The following is a 14,058-nucleotide window of genomic DNA, read 5'->3' on the forward strand; positions in this document are numbered from 1 at the left end:
CATATAGGGTTGGCGTCAGGAAAGGCATCCGGCCGTAAAACAGGGCCAAATCCACATCTGCGACACAGATCGCACCCGCGACCCCACAGGTGTGGGAAAAGCGGTAGGAAAAAGAAAGAAAAAAAGAAGAGAGCTTTCTAACAGTGTACAGGAGTTGGAATTGATATTTAGACGGTCAAACCACCTATTTCTTTCTTCTTTCTTTCTTAATCTGTTTACCCACCAGGGTTGGTTTTTCCCTAGGATTCAGCGAGGGATCCCACCTCTACCGCCTCAAGGACAGTGTCCTGGAACTTCAGACTCTGGGTCGGTGGATAGAACTGGGGAGGATGACCAGTACCTCGCCCAGGCGGCCTCACCTGCTATGCTGAACAGGGGCCTTGCGGGGGATGGGAAGATTGGAAGGGATAGACAAGGAAGAGGGAAGGAGGCGGCCGTGGCTTAAGTTAGGTACCATCCCGGCATATGCCTGGAAGAGAAGTGGGAAACCACGGAAAACCACTTCCAGGATGGCTGAGGCGGGAATCGAACTCACGTCTACTCATTTGACCTCCCAAGGATGAGTGGACCCCGTTCCAGCCCTCGTACCACTTTTCAAATTTCGTGGCCGAGCCGGGAATCGAACCCGGGCCTCCGGGGGTGTCAGCTAATTACACTAACCACTACACCACTACACCAAGAAAAGTAATTGGCTTGTCTTTTGGGATTCGGAGAAATTTAAGGCAGCTTAACCATATTTGTCTTTTGATTTCGAAGTTAGGTTTACTAACCGCAAACGAAATCATATACCTCAAAACCGATACTTCTTTGAAGCTTACTTCCGCTTTGTACATTTAACTGACACGAGTGTCATATTTAGGCGCTGCCTGTCCCAGGCGGTAAAGGCGTGCTCAGTTCGCCCGAAAGGACGTGGGTTCGATTCCCCGTCAAGAAGTCGTAAAATTTAAGAAACGAGATTTCCACTTTCGGAGGTGCACATGGCCCTGAGGTTCACTCAGCCTACACCAAAAAGTAGTACCAGGTTAATTCCTTGGGGCAAAGGCGGCCGGAAGTAGAGCTAACCACTCTACCATACCAAGTTCTGAGGTTACGGATAGTCGAAGCCTTTACCTTCTACCTCTCCAGGGGGCCTTCATGGCCTGTACGGAGATGACTTTGCTTTCTTTCTTAGTGTCATGTTTCCTCTTATTTCCAATCAAACGGTACCTGAATCATTCGTATCGGATGTCTAGCTCCGGAACTGTAAGCTCGAGTGCGAGCACATGATTTCATTACACTTAGATTGGAATGTATGCAGCCTGATTCGACGTTGTCTCGTCCTCATGAGGTGGAAACTGAAAGGAATTATAGACTGTTCAGTGACAGTCTGTCTGTTAGGTCATCAGCCCAGGCTGTCTGGATCTTCAAATAACACCACCAAAGGCTATGCGGCTATAGGAAAACCACAAAAAGCAATGGCAGCACTAGGAAAGACGTGGAGCGAGGTAGTTTGCTACTGGTTTCGTCACAGGGCCAGACAGTGCTATTGTTCCGAATGTCATTACTCAGCACAACCCATACCACAGCATCTTCCATATTGTCCCAACCATGGATGGGACTGGGACTTCAGTGGAAGCTACACTTTGTTCTGGCCTGCGCCAAGAGATGGATGGAAAAGTACTGTATCCATCAAGAACTGACAGCAGGCAGTGTTTAGTGACTATGTGATTGAAAGGTAGCTGCCGACAGCGGGTTTTTTTTTTGCTAGTTGTTTTACGTCGCACCGACACAGATAGGTCTTACGGCGACGATGGGACAGGAAAGGGCTAGGAGTGGGAAGGAAGCGGCCGTGGCCTTAAGGTACAGCCTGGTGTGAAAATGGGAAACCACGGAAAACCATTTTCAGGGCTGCCGACAGTGGGGTTCGAACCTAATATCTCCCGAATACTGGATACTGGCCGCACTTAAGCGACTGCAGCTATCGAGCTCGGTTCACAGTGGGGTTCGAACCCACTATCTCCCAAATGCAAACTCCACTGCAGCTCGATACCCGCACGACCAACTCGCTCAGTCCGCCTGGGTAGACAGCGTTTAATAAATGATTAAATTCTTGATGTTCATTTCGATAAGCAAAGTGACATAACCATAAAAGTAACATTCCATAATTCTAGCCAGAGATATGACAGTTAATTTTCTGTATCCGTCTTCCAAGTGAATAGCTTTTCTGACTCTTCAGTGTCACAATCCTTTATGTGACATAAGCTTCGGCGACTTTTACTCACGGAATTTAGGTTTCTTGTACCCGTTGATCCTTCATAAATGTCAACGTTCCTTAAGATGAATGATTGATTACATCCAGTTTGCTTCTGCGCTTAATTATCATTGTCGACAAATGGCCTCCGACGTACGAGCAAATCCCAAGCAAGTTCATATTCAAGACATCGGCATGAATACATTACATAATAATAATTTAAAGAAATTAAATAATAATAACAATAATCTGAACTCTCGCTTTGCTGGGGAAGAAAAGCGGAACATTACCGCTATGCAGAAACTGTTCAAACAAGCACTTTTTGTTTCAAATAAATGCACAAATCCGCAAAGAATTAACCCAGAAGACTTTTTTTTCTAGTTGTTTTACGTCGCACCGACACAGATAGGTCTTACGGCGACGATGGGACAGGAAAGGGCTAGGAGTGGGAAGGAAGCGGTCATGGTCTTAGTTAACGTACAACCCCAGCATTTGTCTGGTGTGAAAATGGGAAACCGTGGAAAACCACCTTCAGGGCTTTCGGCAGAGGGGTTCGAACAGACAATCTCCCGAATGCAAGCTCACAGCCACGCGCTCCTAACCGCACGGTCAACTCGCTCGGCAACACGATTCTCAAAATCGTTTCCATACTGCTCTTGATGAAGAGAGACATGATACGGATGAACATACAACGGTGGAGAACGCTTAGTACAGTTGCCAGACTCATGCCACTTCCTCGTGCGATTGCACAGGTCGAACGTGCGGATCTACATCAACAGCAGCCAGACCATTAATTTCATCCTCTTCTCCAGTCTTTCGACTGTTTCTGTTACGTTTTTTAGGCGTTACACTTCCAGTTTCACGTAATTGGTTGAAGAGGTTCACAAATAATTGTCGAAACGGGTGACGTCTATTCGAATATCTTTCCGGGTACAGAGCACTAGAACGAACAGAATTTTTCCTACATTTCCCATACTCCATTATCATATAAGCTTTTTCAGCATTGGTAAATACCATCTTCCACCACGTCCCACTTCTTGAACTATCACAAAGTAACGGACAAGGAAGTCGCAATGCAGTCAGTGTACTGAGAAGGAACCAAACATAACAGCATCATAGCCTTGTAACTAAGCAGTTGGAATGGAGCAGACAACTGTCGGTACTTACAATTTTCAAACTACGATAGCTCGTAAGCTACTTGTAGTAGAATGCTGAAAAAAAATACAATTGGCACTCTAATTTACTATATAGTTTTATGCTATTAATGTCAATAGGCATTGCACAGTTTGAAAAATGTAAATGATACAGTCGCAGTCTAGTAATTATTAAAATCTTTGCATGGGCTACAATTATTATGAGCTCTTTGGTTACACTTAATTTCCGTGAAAACAGCATAGCAGTAGCACCTTCCACTTCAGAAATATTTCGGGTGCAAGTTCTAGATGATTCACCCTGTACACCCCGATGAGCCATTACGTTATGACCACCTACCTAATACAATGTAGGACCACCTTCTGTACGTAGAATCGCAACCAATCTGAGAGGCATCAATTCAACGCTGTGGCGGAAGGTAACCCAGGGTATCTGGTAGCACAAGCGCAACTGCAAATCCTCCAGTTGGCGTACACTGCTGGACGGTGATGATGTAGCAGGAGCCCGCTTCTCCAAGTCTAACCATAAATGTTCAAAGGGGTTTATGTGGAGGCAATGTGGGAGCCACGGTATTAAAGCAAATTCACTATCATGTTCCACAAACCAGTCCTTCGCATTGTTCTGTACGAAGTGACGGTCACAGTCAGACAACACTGTGGAAATTGACGGATGGACTTTGTTCCCAATAATGCCCAGATACCGGATAGCTGTTAGAGACTGGTGTACCGGAGTAATGGGCCCCAGCGTGTCCGATGAAAACATCTCCCAGATCATCACACCTCCTCCAAATGCCTGCCTCCACCTGACCGTGCAAACACGTTCCATACCCTTCGATGGAAATCTGCGTACGCGCGTTCGGCTATCGACGTGATGAACCAGAAATCTAGATTCATCGGACGAGGCGACTTTTTTCCAATCATCCACAATCCAGTGATGATGATTTTGTGCCCATTTCATGTGCTGCTCTGTATGGAGTGCAGTAAGCATTGAGGTACCGTACATCTCGGTCATCGATTGTACAGCAGTGTTCGATAAACCATGAGCTGGCGTGGTCATCACCGTTGCGTCTGTTGGCGATTTCTCGAACTATGGGACCCCGGCCGTTCCGAACAATATGTAACGGCTCCGCTGGTCTCTGTCGAAATACGGCCAGACAACGCGTCGTTGTTTGCCCATTGTTGCAGCCCTTTCGATACTTGTTCACACTAACGGCACCAGAGCAGTCCACAAGCCACGCCGATTCTGAGATACTAATACATCACAATTTTCCCTCTATCAAACGTGGAGACCTCGGCCGCTTTTCCCATTCTGACGCCGAAGACACTACTAACAGCAAGCTTGCAGATCTGCTATATATACACACGATGCTACCAGCATGGCGTCTGTCGCTCTCCCCGCTCCAGGAGAGCAAAATATTCCCGGGTGGGGATGGTTATAATGTAATGGCTCATCGGTATACTTCCAACAACAAAATTATCGCCAGCGAAAGTGACATCGTTTATGTGAATGTTCTCTGATAGTGTAAGTCACGCTTCTAAAACGACGACATTTCACCATAAAGGTTTCTACATCTTCTACTGTTTCTTTCCGGCCTTTGTGGTAGTACATATATAGCACATCCGCACAGTATTTATTATAACGCATTATATTTCTCATAACGTATTTTAATTATTACTATGTTTATTTGTATATTAATTTCTGGATGTTCTCCATATTGGATCTTGTACGTAATTTACTTTGTATAGTATTGCAAAATACAGAGCTATGTTGATCATTGGAAACTCCGAGTCACGGCTGTATCAACACCTCAGCCAGAAGGATGAGTGTCAGTATGGGTGCTACGGACACAAAAGTTCTAGTTCAAGGTGTGACTTCGTGGGACGACTACGTTGACGATTAAACGCAGTGAATCTCTCTCTTTCTTGGTTGGACAACCACAGCCCAGGCGAGGTACATCATAACGAGTTGAAGGGAAAGTGGGAGCATATACAAAGTGCGGTTGGACCCGGTGCAGTGTTCCATTTCCATTGCTGATTAAGAGCCAGTAGTCAGTGAATGCCGTCTTTGTATCGTTGATGCATTGTAGCCTAGTGCTGTCTGTATTTCGTCGCGTATCTTCTTTTAGATCATGTGCACTCTTCCATAACATAGGTTGACATTATGTTACCTATGAATGGCAACAACTACGTGGTCAAGGGTAAAAGACCGGGCGAGTTGGCTGCGCGGTTAGGGCCGCGCTGCTGTGAGCTTGTATCCCGGAAATAGTAGATTCGAACCCCACTGTAGACAGCCATGAAGATGGTTTTCCGTGGTTTCCCCATTTTCACACTATGCAAATGCTGGGGCTGTACCTTAAGGTCACGGCCGCTTCCTTTCCACTCCTGGACCTTTCCTACCCCATCGTCGCCATAAGACCTATCTATGTCGGTGCGATGTAAAGCAAATTGTAAAAAAAAAAAATTCTTATGGCACGATTCCAAGACATTGATAAGCAGCGTGTGTTTGCTCAAGTATAATTAAATCAAGTGATAAAATCATTGAATATAAACAAATATAGTACTAAGTGAGTGAATTCATCTCAGGATACAATGTGTCGATGGTAAAATTCTGAAACTTGTGTTTATACACAAAACAAGTCAAGGGCCACCATATATGTCTTCATTTTTCGATGGTCTCGCTGAAAATGGTAGTACATTTCTGGCTGTATTTCCCAAATGCTTCTATTCTTATATGCCTATTTCGTTGTATACAGGGAGTATCTTCCAGCATTTGTTAATAGTTATTGAGATTGTTCCTATTTAATATTTGTTGTTTACCGATGAAGTGCTCATACACGGATTATGGTTTTATATCAATAGAGATGGTTTATATTCAAATTAGTGTGGTGAATTTATTGAAGAACCTAGGTGCAGTTACCAGCCGCTTAATCGTTTTAAGAGGGTTAGGCACGGCCCGCAGCGGATGTACCTACAGTACACGTCCTGGGAGAAAAGAGAAAAATATATAATGCTGAGTACTCAGCCAAGGAGTCGTACCATGCATACCAGTAAATAAAATGTTGATATAATGCTATCCAAGTTAAAAATATTTTGTTTTACTTACCTCATGCTCCCGCAAAGCGGGTGTGATGGCTCGTCATCTAACTGGGGTCTGCGTCTGTAAGCAGAGAAAATGCTAATATGAATAAGTAGTTGTATCAGATCTATTCCTTTTTAAGATTTGTAGTGTGCCCGTAGTTGACGGGTTTGTTTTTATAATTCCAGTCATAATGTTATCTAGCTGAAAAAGAGAATACCTCAACTAACAACAATATTCAATCAGTCATTTTTCATAAGTTTTAGGGTCTTAGTATTGTGTAGGTTATATTTTATTTATTCCGATTTGGATATATTATGACTTTTGAAGCCTGGATTGCAACTCTAGCCCATTCACGTTAAGATTCGTTTCCCTCACCCCCGCCCATCGAGCGATCGTTACTCCATGTCTTTCTTCTTATTTCGATAGTTATCTCCTTCTTCCTGGTCAATAGGGGCTAATGACCACGTGGGTTTGCAGGCTAGCAAAAGAATCACAAACAACATCACCAGTTAGTTCGTTACCACGACGGATGAGCAATATTTCGACGTCTGCGATGCTTGCCATTGGTTAACTTATAAAGGGACACCCTTGACACTCGAACTCTCTGAACCACACGAAAAAATGCCTAGCATATAGATCGTGAGTCGCAATAATACTGCTCTGATTTATTCCCATACAAAACGGTGCATTCTATCTTAAGATACATCTGAATAATCAACTATTCAAGTCCTAAGAGAGGAATATCGATATGATATGAGAAAAAAACCAGACATAATTCAATGTAGAGTAGGGACTGAGTATAGTGTTACGTTTTCCATTAAAAGTTTCACAAACACTCTGCTTGTAGTAATTACAATACGTAAAGGAGATTTGTTTTCCTGAACTGACAGTCCTGTTATTAGTCCTTAAATTTCAGATGTGTGATGTCAATGAAGTGATTAAAACAAAGTGGAAGAAAACAAGTGCACATATCGCAGAAGCCACATTTTTACGTTCAGTAGCGATCTATCACTTTCGCATTCAATGCACAAGGCACTTTTGGCATAAATGTGTCAAAGAAACTTGGAGCAACATGTCTACGAAGCATTGATACGGAGACTAGAAAAAGTGGAAAGAGCATATGAAATGTTTCCTAACATCAGTCCTTGGTGAACGTATAAGTTAAATTAAATTTTCGAACGATAATATGGGTATATGTTTGCCATAGCCTGCCTTTTTCAAGCATATTGCAATATAGACTTGTACTTTGATGTAGGAATCACACAGCAATACGTTATCTTTACTTGCATGTTCACCAACGACAGACATATCCTCGTAGCGCCTCAAAATACCGCTATGTGACAACGTTGAGGGGAGGAATACTGACCCGCAGCACATGTATAACAGAACGAAAATTCGTTGATATGTTCATGCAATACTGAACCTTAGATGACAGAACCTTTCTGGTCAGAGTTCCAAGATGAAATATTATCATAAAGCGGGGTTCTTTTTTGCACAACTCTTTCCACTTTTGCTTGCCTCCATGTCAATGTTTCGTAGACATGTTGCTTCAAGTTTCTTTGAAACATTTATGCCAAAAGTGCCTAGTGTCTCTTGAAAACAGGTATACGATTGTTAACTAATCTGCCACTCATTGATAAAGTCATATCATCTGTATAGCTGTGTGTAGACCTATGTGCAGACTGCAACACAAAAGTTGTAGTTCTCTCTCATCTGTGAGATAATGTCGACATTGAAGACATTCCATAATGAAATTGTTTATGGTCACTGTTCGAAACACGACCCCTGCCCACACTCCCCTCTGTTATAAATCTGTTCCATTCCTCTTCACTTTTCTCTTGTGTCTTCCGACGTATACTACGAAGGTTGGAACTTAAAAAAGTGGAAACTATTTATTTACAGCAGATACAAAAGAGTTACATGTTAGCAACCTGTACTGTCTTTCAGTGTAGTCACCAGCGTTGTGTATAACCCGTTGCCAGCGATGTGGAAGTCGTAGTATACCTTTAGCAGAGCCTGTTCTGTTGATGGTGCAAATGGAACGGTCTACTGCCTGTCGAATCTCTGCAACAGTTCTGAGCTCATGAATCGTCTGGTTTCGATTACTGTCCAGTAACGCGGCAAGAACATGCACTTCTTCACTGACGCTCGTAGGACGACCTGTCCGATGAATGTCCGCCACAGTTTGCCAACCATCGTTGAAGGCTTTTACCCAACATGCCACTGTTCTGTAAGGCAATACAGATTCCCCACAAGCCTCTTGAAGACCTTGATGACACTGTCTTGCTGTACGACCTCTGGTACATTCAATCTTGACCCAACTCCGTTGTTCCTGTTTGGATAGCATAGTGACAACGTTAGGTTAGACCGCTAGCTCACAAGTGACTGTTTCTCTCGCTTGTGCGCACGCAGGTGATGTGGGAAGGGCGAGTCCATTTGTTCTGAGGTAAGGCAGGTATGTATCCAACGTGTGCTATCAGCGACAATATTAGATTCCGTTGCATAGCGTCTCCACAGCAGTGTTACCACTATTTAAGTTACAACCCTCGTATTATCTTCTATTTCCTTATGTGTGACGAATGTAGTAATATGTCTGGATGAAATGTCATATTTAGTCTTAGGAGTTTTGTCGACAAAAGTGATCGAAGCTTTGAAATTGTGTAGGCCAACCATTTTAGATGATTGTAGTGTCCACAGTTGCAGATGCTAATAGTGAACTGTAGACACATCCGCACTTGACGTCTCATATTACGGTATTACGTGCTCTTTTAAGGTTGTAATTGTGACAGCCTGTTTACCTGAAGCGAGTCCCTTCTCGTCATTTGATAGTATTATAATTTAACACTTTCAATTCAATTTACTTTTAATTTACTGCTAGTGTCTCATTAGTTTGCTATAGGAGTCGAAGCCCCGGTTACAACAGTCTTCATACGTGTTCTGCATACACAGGGCCTCGATATTTTGGGTAGAGATAGTACGTACTCACTTTCACATGAAGGTTCCTGTTGTTCTGGAGATTAAATTCTTGCACTGCTTGAACAGCCGCCTTCATGTGCAGGCTCTCCTTCAAAATATGTATAAATATCCAGTGTAACTGTCACAAATTCCTGTGTCATCCCCAAAATATTTCTGCATTATTATTCTATAAAACATATTCGCGAACTCATATCCTCGACTCTAATTTTCAATATTCGGCACATTGCACCTTTGTATATAATATTTTGACAACATTCAGGGATTATTATCCCGATTATGTCAATGTACACAGTTTACACTGTGATCTGAAACCAAACACTCCAAGAGACGCACCCGTACTGCAGCTATACTTGTCAGTGCAGATACAACATGTCGCCACCTAATGGCGACAGCAGGCAACGGAAAAGTAACAGACCACTGTTTTTGTAATGAACGCTCTGTATTCTGATCATTTTTCGTGAGGTTCAGGGCGTTCAAGCTCAAAGATGTCTTCAGTTTGGGACAAAAATCTAAATTCGTAGAATATCTTCGGTATTATAGCTCGTACAATAAAAATATCAATGATTATAGTAAGCGAAACGTTTAGTGATACTTCGGCTCCCTATTGCTGAATAGGCAGACCTCTTATCTTTGAGATTTGTGTTGGCAACCTCTGACACAAAAACATATGTAACCATTATGCATCGCCGTGAGACATCTGGCGGTATAATTGTAACACTTGAAATACGGTTGTTGTTTATACAGCAAAGTCAAAATATAGGTTAAGCTTGACCCTGAGTGAGGAAAATCAAGGTACATCACAGGACCAACCTAGAACTCCTACACGGAAACGACGGTTTGGAAAATTCATATCGATCGATCATACTATCGATTCAATTCAGATTTAATTTCCATTCGGTTGGTAGTATTATCGGAACCGGGGTAGCTCCCTCCTTACTCTTCACCCCCGTAAATACAACTATCACTAAAAGTTTTGCGAACTATACTTACCTCATCCGCCACGCATTGAATATTGACCAATCCAATTTACAGTTCATGTCACTTTCCACACCAATCACGGTCAAGTATCACCGAAATATTATCGAAATGATATTATCGCACCCGATAAGTAAATGTTTGGAAATCCTTCCGATTTATAACTTAATGCGTAGGGCAGTGAATAAATCAAATATGGCGGCAGTTACAAAGAGATTTGCAGCAGTAACGTTATCCCATTAATATGAAATATATTCACTTAAATAATTATCAATAAGAGAACCACACTCGTTATATTACCCTTGAAAATATACATTCGTGGAATATCTTCATATTATAATGTAAAATGTGTGAGATGTAACATATTGGAAATTATACTTTAAATCGTTCCTCGTACTGTTCTTTAATGTTAAGCAAACTCGGCCCATTCTGACGCAAACTCAGTATGACCGGAAATAATGTTTATCTAGAAACACATTTTCCCCTGTTATGAGAGCAATAATTGCAGACGTCAACACAACACTGAATTCACAGTATATCGAACTATTTTTTTGTCCGTCTCCTTGACTGAATGGTCAGCGTAGTGACCTTCAGTTTTGGAGGCCCCGACTTCGACTCTCGGCCATTTTGGGGATTTTTAACTTTGTCTGTTTAATTTCTCCGGCTCGGGGAGCCGAGTGTTTGTGTTCGTCTTAAATGTGTAAGTTCAATTCATCAAGCTGGCTGCATGGTCGGTAAGACAGAAAGCCAAAATATTTTTACTTATTTTAGAGTAAAATACTTCGTTGCTAGGAGAAGGAGGACAGCAGATGAGCAATAATTGCGGTGTCGTTTATGTTGTCGAATGCCGTAAAAGCATAAATCGTGTGGTCATCAGTATCTATAGATCAGGAATATAACAAAGATGACTATAAAAATGAGAGGGAAGAACTTGATGAACGATCACTCAAAGAATGAGGGAGAAAGGATCCATCAAAGGTGAGAAGAAGGCGGATGAAATACTCCCTAGGCTGCGACCGTTCTAATATCTACGAGCCGGAAGAAAGCGAAAGTTCTCTAAGATAAATGAAATGGCGTATGGCTTTTAGTGCCGAGAGTGTCCGAGGACATATTCGGCTCGCCAGAAGCAGGTCTTTTGATTTGACACCCGTAGGCGACCTGCGCGTCATGATGAGGATGACATGATGATGAAGACGACACATACACCTAGCCCCTGTGCCGCGAAATTAACCAATGATGGTTAAAATTCCCGACCCTGCCGGGAATCAAACCCGAGACCCCTGTGACCAAAGGCCAGCACGCTAACCATTTAGCCATGGAGCCGGACTCTCCAAGAGAGACCAATAGGAAATATGACAGAAAAAAATAGAAACTAAGGAAGACTCTTCTAGATGTCCCTGGTCAGCAATGACATTATACTGAGTGACTGTTGTTAAATGGGTTATCCTTTGTCTGTTCTGCCTCGTCATCTCTGCTAGATAGCGTTAGTGCTGTAATTGTCCGGAAAATCGATCACAACAGCTATACAACTATAACTTTCATTTTTAAATTGCAAGAGTTCTGTAAGTTCTGTATTGACAAAGAAAGTTTCGAAGTCGCGCTGTACATACAGTAGTAGCATCGTTGACCTCCCACCTGGCTCCGAGTGGCCTTAAAGCGCGGACAAGAAACCGAGAGAATGGCCAACGCCAGCTCGCTACAAAGCTCAACCTTGACGACAGATTCGTGTTTTAATGATGATTGGTCAGATTTTATTGCCCATAACGGAAAGTCGAACGTTTCTGTTGCTCTGTTCTATCGATGAAGTGATCAGCAGCACTCTTTAATGAGCAGGTTTCTTCGTTCTATACCAGCGCAATAAATGTACTAAAGAACACCGCATGGTTTAGCACCCACGATCATTTAACCGTAGCAGTTCAAACTCGCTATAAAATACCCCTGACTCTGGTCTCCTATGGTTGAGAGACCATACATGGAAAATCACACCAGTCCTTAAGATGATAAATGGCCATTTTACAGCGGTGTGTGCCTACCAACAACAACATCCTGCTACCGGTTTTACGTCAAAATTTCAAATCTTGACAAATGCCACTCATTGTGCTTCTCCTATTTAATCGTCGCCATAAAAATTTCCTGGAGTTACGAAGGCTACCATGGCTAAAATCAAACTACTTATAGCTCATAGCAAGCACTGCAAAATGTACATCTCACCAGCTATAGATTTAGGCTAACATTAAGCATATTCGTTTACATTTCCTCTTTAGACAGACGAGAGGGATAACATTGGATTATAAAGGACATCGACTAAACCAAATTCTTCTTTCATTCTTTCTTCCTTCATCCGTTTACCGTTCAGGGTTGGCTTTTTCCCCTCGGACTCAGCGAGGGATCCCATCTCTACACCGCAAGTGTAAGAGATTGGAGTTCGGGATACAACTGGACAGGAGGACCAGTACCTCGCCCTACTGAACAGGGGCCTTGTTGGGTATGGGAAGATTGGATGGGATATACAAGAGGGAAGGAAGTTGCCGTGGTCTTAAGTTAGGTACCATCCCGGCATTTGCCTGGAGGAGAAGTGGGAAACAGCGGAAAACTACTTCCAGGATGGCTGAGGTGGCAATCGAACCCCCTTTACTCAGTTGACTCCCCGAGGCTGAGTGGACCCGGTTGCAGACCTCGTACCACTTTTCAAATTTCGTGGCAGAGCCGGGAATCGAACCCGGGCCTCCGGGGGTGGTAGCTAATCGCAATAACCACTACACTACAGAGGCGGACTAACCAGGAAAGTTAACATAGAAATTACACAAAGACGAGGAGACTTTCTCATCTTTTTTTGTGTCTGCGCTGTGAGTCTGGCTAGTGATGCAATTTCCAAACGCCGACGAGTTGACCGTGCGGTGAGGGGCGCGCAACTGTGAACTTGTATTCGGGAGATAATAGGTTCGAACCCAACTGTCTGCAGCCCTGAAGGTAGTCTTCTGTGGTTTCCCATTTTCACACCAGGCAAATGCTTGGGCTGTGCCTTAATTAAGGCCACGGCCGCTTCCTTCCGCTCCCAACCATTTTCTATGCCATCTATCTGTGTCGGTGCGACGTAAAGGCAACTGTAAAAAAAGGAAAACGTTTCAGAAGACGTCATTAAAGTAGAGAATTCGTTATGATCGCGGGAATATTTAAGTTAGCCCACAGTGAAAGCTAGCGTGCCGAGTGCAGGTTCTAAATGTACGTCATAAATCAGTCTTACTTCATTTGCAAATGGAGCGGAGAGTTTGCACAGCAGGAGATGACCATTAGAACCTGTTAAGCTTTTCTTACGACTACTGTAGACTTTTCAAAGTTACAGAAATCCAGTTCCTCTAGAGTGTATTCGAACCACAGCCTTGGTAAAAGCTTGCAACCGTATCACTCAGTTATCACGCATTTAATACTAATGTTACTGGTCTTACGTGTCACTAACAACTTTCACAGTTTTCGGAGACGCCAAGGTGTAGCCGGATTCGATTCCCGGCCAGGTCAGAGATTTTTTGCCTGTACCTGAGGGTTAGTTCAAGGTCAAATCTATCTACGTAAGAATAGTTAAGAAGCTGTTTGACAGTAAGAAAGCGAAGAATAATGACAGAGGATTTGGCTTGCTGACCACGTATCGC

General features: G+C 43.1%; 1 protein-coding gene across 4 annotated transcripts in view; it reads right to left on the bottom strand.

Annotated features, from left to right (window-relative positions):
- The window catches only part of LOC136886505 (leucine zipper putative tumor suppressor 2 homolog), a 791,346-nt gene that overhangs the window by 430,319 nt on the left and 346,969 nt on the right, over positions 1 to 14,058 (bottom strand). For all 4 annotated transcript variants that reach the window (XM_068231046.1, XM_067159329.2, XM_067159335.2 and 1 more), the window contains exon 3: positions 6,485 to 6,538. The gene's annotated coding sequence lies outside the window, so the exon portion shown is untranslated. The remainder of the gene's footprint in view (positions 1 to 6,484; positions 6,539 to 14,058) is intronic.

Source organism: Anabrus simplex, chromosome 1, assembly GCF_040414725.1.
Source record: "Anabrus simplex isolate iqAnaSimp1 chromosome 1, ASM4041472v1, whole genome shotgun sequence".
NCBI classification, from domain to species: Eukaryota; Metazoa; Arthropoda; class Insecta; order Orthoptera; family Tettigoniidae; genus Anabrus; species Anabrus simplex.